Source organism: Leptonychotes weddellii, unplaced genomic scaffold (assembly GCF_054177405.1).
Source record: "Leptonychotes weddellii isolate Sample4059 unplaced genomic scaffold, ASM5417740v2 HiC_scaffold_9544, whole genome shotgun sequence".
In the NCBI taxonomy this organism is placed as follows: Eukaryota; Metazoa; Chordata; class Mammalia; order Carnivora; family Phocidae; genus Leptonychotes; species Leptonychotes weddellii.
The window spans coordinates 1,564-8,015 of record NW_028067426.1 but is presented as its reverse complement, the minus strand read 5'-3'; the positions used below and the strand labels follow the sequence as shown (position 1 = coordinate 8,015).

At 38.7% G+C, this 6,452-nt stretch overlaps 1 pseudogene; it reads left to right on the top strand.

Moving 5' to 3' along the window:
* The first annotated feature begins 63 nt into the window (after positions 1 to 63).
* On the top strand, positions 64 to 5,014 carry LOC145720042 (U1 small nuclear ribonucleoprotein C pseudogene; annotated as a pseudogene).
* The last annotated feature ends 1,438 nt before the right edge of the window (positions 5,015 to 6,452 follow it).

The following is a 6,452-nucleotide window of genomic DNA, read 5'->3' as shown; positions in this document are numbered from 1 at the left end:
GATCCCAGGACCCTGAGATCATGACCTGAGCTGAAGGCAGACGCTTAACGACTGAGCCACCCAGGCGCCCCAAGTTAATGTTTTTTCCATCCTTTTTCTAATTTGAAAGTTATGATTTAGAAATATTAATACAAGAGTTTAAACTGGGACTGTGTTCAACAGAAACACTTTGGTTGGTTATTCAGCAGACACCAGTCCCCCAGAGCCAATAGTCACTAAATACAAGCATCAATAAACCCCCTCTCCAATGTGCTGTTATCAGTTCTCCAGTAACAGCAGTAGCAGAAGTTAACAGGAAGAATTTATCATGTCATAGAGTATCTTTGGCTGAAAAAAACTAATAAAATCTAAAAATGTTTTAGGGGTGCCTGGCTGGCTCAGTTGGAAGAGCATGTGACTGTTCTTGGGGCTATGAGTTCAAGCCCCATGTGGGATGTAGAGATTACAAAAGAGAGAGAGAGAAAGAAAAGAAAGAAGAAAAAGAAAAAGGAAGAGAGAAAAGAAGGAAGGAATGAAATTTAAAAAATGCTTTAAAATAAATACCAGGTATAAGTAGTTTTTTTTTTTACAAAATTCTGTAAATCTAAAATTTATAAAGTGAGAATGCATGAACCAAGTGAGGCACGTAATTCAGTTAGAGAAATGTCTTACAACTGAGTCATTACTCTGTCCAAGGTAGTATCAACTTGCCAAATGCAAAAGAACCTCCTCTAAAGCAGTTAGTGCCAAATTCATGTGAGAGGTAATTTAGCTTCAGCAAAACAGCACCAGCTATCACAATAAATTAATGCTGACAATTTAATTTTATTAGTTGTAATTTAGTTTGTATTTAATATGTATGTTTCTTTTCATTTTATAGTCACATAAGAGTTAAAAGAAGTTGATACCTAATGTTGCATTTGGACATATTTAAGCAACATTACACTAAAAGTAATTTCAATATAATAAGTAATTACTAATCCTAGAACTCTAATATTTTTTTTCTTCTAGAAACGTACAGTACTCAGGGTGCCTGGGTGGCTCAGTTGTTAAGTGTCTGCCTTCAGCTCAGGTCATGACCCCAGGGTCCTGGGATCGAGCCCAGTGGGCACTCAGCGGGAGAGCCTGCTTCTCCCTCTCCTCTCCCTTTCCCTCTGCCTGCCGCTCCCCCTGCCTGTGCTCTCTCTCTCTCTTGCTATCTCTCTGTGTCTCTCTCTGTCAAATAAATAAAAAAATAAAATTAAAAAAAAACAACAACATACAGTACTCAAGCTTGAATGCATGAACATGTAGAGTCCTGAAAATCTTCTTGAGTGGCCTTTAGCATCTCCATGTGAGACTAGCACTAAGTGATGTTGCCGGAGAATGTGGGGAAATAGCAAGGGTGGAACCAGTAGTTTGCTGTGGAAGAGGATATTTTGGAGAAACATGGATTGCTCAAAATAAATTCTAAAATGGCCAGATAGGAGAACTAGTCACATAATCAGTAGGAGGTATTAGAGTCAAGAATGAAGCCCAAGTTTTTGGCTTCAGTGACTGGGTGGGTCCTAGGGCCATAAATCCATGTAGGGAGCACAAGAAGCTGGGCAGGTTTGGCTACTTAGACCTACCTTATCTGCCCAGACTGGTCCTTGCCATTCTGGTGTCATTACCATCAGCTCTCCAAAATGGCACAGAGCTGTTATTAGTCAGGAGTCTGGCTGCACTGGAGAGGCAGGGATGATTTGGAGTATTACTGGACTCCTTAAGCCAGAGTGGGGACTAGGCAGACATTTCTCTTTCTCTTTGTTTCCCTTAAATCGCTTACTCTTAGCATTGCTTCTTTCTTAATAATACGCTCTAATTTTCTAATCGATGCTATTCATGAAGCATTACCTTTTTTGGTTCTTAGAATTTTCAATATTTTCCTTTCCTGCATTGCTCTGTAGAGATTCAGAGCCCCCTAGAGACATAATTCATAACTTTCCTGGTGTTCACAGATTTTGGTAGCCTCAAATTAGTCAAGTAACTGGATTAGTCCCTACCTGAACTTTTTTCTATTTTTTTCTTTTCTAAGTGAGTTGGACAATTATACGTCTTTTTATCAACTAACTTTCTTTTTTCTTTCTTGTTAGTAAGGAATTCTTCATGGCTCTGAGTAACCATTTATTATTTAGATACCAAAATTTAAAATTAAGTAGACCTTGGGGCGCCTGGGTGGCTCAGTTGGTTAAGCGACTGCCTTCGGCTCAGGTCATGATCCTGCAGTCCCTGGATCGAGTCCCGCATCGGGCTCCCTGCTTGGCAGGGAGTCTGCTTTGCCCTCTGACCCTATCCCCTCTCATGTGTTCTCTCTCATTCTCTCTCTCTCAAATAAATAAATAAAATCTTTAAAATTAAGTAGACCTCCATTTTGGAGATGGGGAAAGGAAAAAAATTAAAAGAAATAAAATTAATTTTTTTAATTTTCCAAAGTTTAAAAAACTATTTTCCAAAAATATTATTTTCCAGGGTTATAGAATCCTTGTTTGTATTTTTGAAATGTCATTCAGCTCTACTGTCCTACCACATATTTTCATTGTCTATGACATTCCCATCAATGGATATGGCTGTTTCTTCAAAGGATGACTTTTCCTTCAAAGCTCTTGTCCTCTGAGACCAAGATGTCTTCATAATCTTAGCTGCAAATCAGATTCACCAATAAAGATTTGAAAAATATCTAGGTGCCCAAGTCCTATCCCTCAAAAACCCAATTCAGTACCATCAGAGATTCATTATGTTGCAGATCAACTCACCCTTCAAAAATACTAAATAGGGCGCCTGGGTGGCTCAGTTGGTTAAGCGACTGCCTTCGGCTCAGGTCATGATCCTGGAGTCCCGGGATCGAGTCCTACATCGGGCTCCCTGCTCAGTGGGGAGTCTGCTTCTCCCTCTGACCCTCCCCCCTCTCATGCTCTCTCTCTCTATCTCATTCTCTCTCTCAAATAAATAAAATCTTTAAAAATATATATATACTAAATAATGTGGGGGGTGCCTGGCTGGCTCAGTGGGTGGAGCATGTGACTCTTGATCTCAGGGTTGTGAATTCAAGCCCCACACTGGGTGTAGAGATTAATTAAAAGTAAAATCATTAAAAAATACTAAATAATCTGAATGAAATATTTTTAAATTGATTTGTATACCTGTCAGAATGGCTAAAATAAAAAATAGTGACAACACCAAATGCTGGTAAGAAAGTGGGAGAAGCGTCATTTCCGGGCGGCACTGGACGGAGTGGCTAATGGCCTGCAGAGCAACATGCCTAAGTTTTATTGTGACTACTGTGACACGTACCTCACCCATGACTCTCCTTCTGTGAGAAAGACACACTGCAGTGGTAGGAAACACAAAGAGAATGTGAAAGACTACTATCAGAAATGGATGGAAGAGCAGGCTCGGGCCTGATTGACAAAACAACCGCCGCATTTCAACAAGGGAAGATACCTCCTACTCCATTCTCTGCTCCTCCTCCTCCTCCCCCACCTCCCCCCAGTCTCCCGGCTACTCCTCGCCCTGGTATGATGCCAGCGCCCCATATGGGAGGCCCTCCCATGATGCCAATGATGGGCCTTCCTCCTCCTGGGATGGTGCCAGTGGGACCTGCTCCTGGAATGAGGCCACCTGTGGGAGGCCACATGCCAATGATGCCTGGGCCCCCAATGATGAGACCTCCTGCCCGTCCTATGATGGTGCCCACTTTGCCAGGAATGACTCGACCAGACAGATAAGGAGAGACAGGACCTCTTTCTATTCATTTTATATTACTTGTTCTACTTCACCAGGAGATCATGGTGCTGTGACTCTGGGTGTTTTCTCACAGCAGGACAAGACTTGCTCCCCCTTCCTATCAAAGAGAGAACAGTTTTTGCCCGGGGAGTAGTGGGACCAAAAAAAAAAAAGGCAATTTTCATTGGTATTGTGAAATGCGAAAATAAAATTGTCAACTGTTTCAGTTAAAAAAAAAGAAAGTGGGAGAAATTAGATCTCTCATTTGTCACTGGTGGGAATGTAAAATGGTACAGCTACTCTGGAAAACAGTTGGGCATTTTCCTACCAAACAATATGCCCAAACCATATGACCCAGCAGTTGCTCTCCTGGGCATTTAAACATATGTTCAGGGGTGCCTGGGTGGCTCAGTCATTAAGCGTCTGCCTTCAGCTCAGGTCATGGTCCCAGGGTCCTGGGATCGAGCCCTGCATCGGGCTCCCTGCTCTGCAGGAAGCCTGCTTCTCCCTCTCCCACTCCCCCTGCTTGTGTTCCTCTCTCACTGTCTCTCTCTCTCTGTCAAATAAATAAATAATCTTAAAAAATATATATATCTGTTCACATAAAAACCTGTACATGAATGTTTATAGCAGCTTTATTCATGGATAGCCCCAAACTGGAATTAGCCCAGATTCCTTAAATAGGTAAATGGTTAAACAATCTGATATATCCATACTGTGGAATACTACTCAGAATAAAAAGGAACAAACTATTGATACATACAGCAAACTGGATTTCATGTATTTTCAAATTAGTGTCATGAATTTGTAATATCCTCTTTTATTAGTCTTGTCATGAGGGGTTTTTTTTTGCTTTTTTGTTTTTTTTTAAGTAGGTTCCATGCTGGGCATGGAGCCTACAGGGCTTGAACTCATGACCCTGAGATCAAGACCTGAGCGAGATCAAGAGTCAGATGCTCAACCAACTGAGACACCCAGGTGCCCCTTGTCAGGAGTTTTTATTAATATTAATAGCCTTTTCAAAGAACGAATATTTGCCTTGGATAATACTATTTGTTTTCTGTTTAATTCCTGCTCCAATTATTATTTCCTTCATTCTGCAATCTTCAGGTTTAATTTGCTCTTTTCCTAACACTTTGAGATGGACACTTAGCTCATTGATTTTTTAGCGCCCTCCCCAACCTTTAGCATATATGCATTTAAGGCTATACAATTTCTTCTAAGTATGGCTTTAGCTATATCCTGCTAGTTTTATGTGCCACACTTTCATTAGTGTTCTGATACAACATTTTATTTTTATTTTTTTGATATAAAATTTAAATTTTCATTGTGATTTATTCTTTGATACATGAATTATTTAGGAACAGGGCAAATATTGACACATTTCCCTCTGATATTGGAAACAAGAGATGAGAAAGATATCTCCACCATTATTTGTATTTGACATTCTACTGGAGGTCCTAGATAGTACAATATGGCAAGAAAAAAAAAAAGCCGTAAGAATTAAAAAGAAGTAAAACAGTTATTTACAGACATGATTGTGTATTCAGAAAATCAAAGGAATCTAGAGACGAATTGCTAAAATTAAAAATGGGTTTAGTAAGTTTGCTGAATAAAAAGATAAATATACAAAAAAATGGTAGTGTTCTTATATAACAGCAACAATAAAGGAAAAATTAAAAATACCATTTATGATAACATCAAGAAACATCAAATACTTATTAATAAATATAATGAAAAACATACGAAAACCCTACAGATAAAAACTGTAAAACATGATTGCGAAAAATTAAAGAAAATCTAAAAGAAGGGTTTTATCATGTTCATGAATTAGAAGATTAAATAATATAAAGATGTCAGTGTAATTCTAATCAATCCCAGCTAGTACTGTTATAAAAATTAGGAAGATTGTTGTAAATATTATACGAAAATGCAAATGGTCTAGGGATGCCTTGATGGCTCAGTTAGTCAAGTGGCCAGCCCTTGATTTTGACTCAGGTCATGATCTCAGGGTCCTGGTATCGAGCCCCCTGTCAGGCTCCCCACTGAGTGAGGAGCCTGCTTGAGGATTCTCTCTCCCTCTCTCTCTGTATTTATTTATAAATAAATAAATCTTTAAAAAAAATGCAAATGGTCTAGAATATAGAATAGCCCAGTTAAACTTGAAGAATGGAGGTGGAGGACTCACATTATATGATATGCTTATTATAAAGCTGCAATAACTAAGAGTGTGGTATGGGCACAAGAATAGATAAATAGACCAATGGGGCAGAATAGAGAACAGAAATATATATTTATGAACATGCAAACTTGATTAATGACAAACATGCACTGCAGAGCAGTGAGAAAAGGACAGTCTTTGCAATAAATGGGATTTGGTCAATTGTATGTCCATATGGAGAAGAAATGAATATTGATTCTTTACACTAATCCAAAAATTATTTCTAGGTGTGCTTCAGATCTAAATATGATAGGTAAAGTAATAAACCTTCTAAATTAAAAGAAAAAGAATATTTTCATGACCTTGAAGTAGGAAAGATTTCAAATAGAAGACATCAAAATGAAAACTTTGATAAATTGGGCTACATTAAAATTAAGAACCTCTGTTCATCAAAACACATTGTTAAGAAGATACTAGGCAAGCCACAGAGTGGAATAAGATATGTGGGACACATGTAACTGACAAAGGACTGAAATCTAGAATGAAAAAATAACTCAACTGATTAACT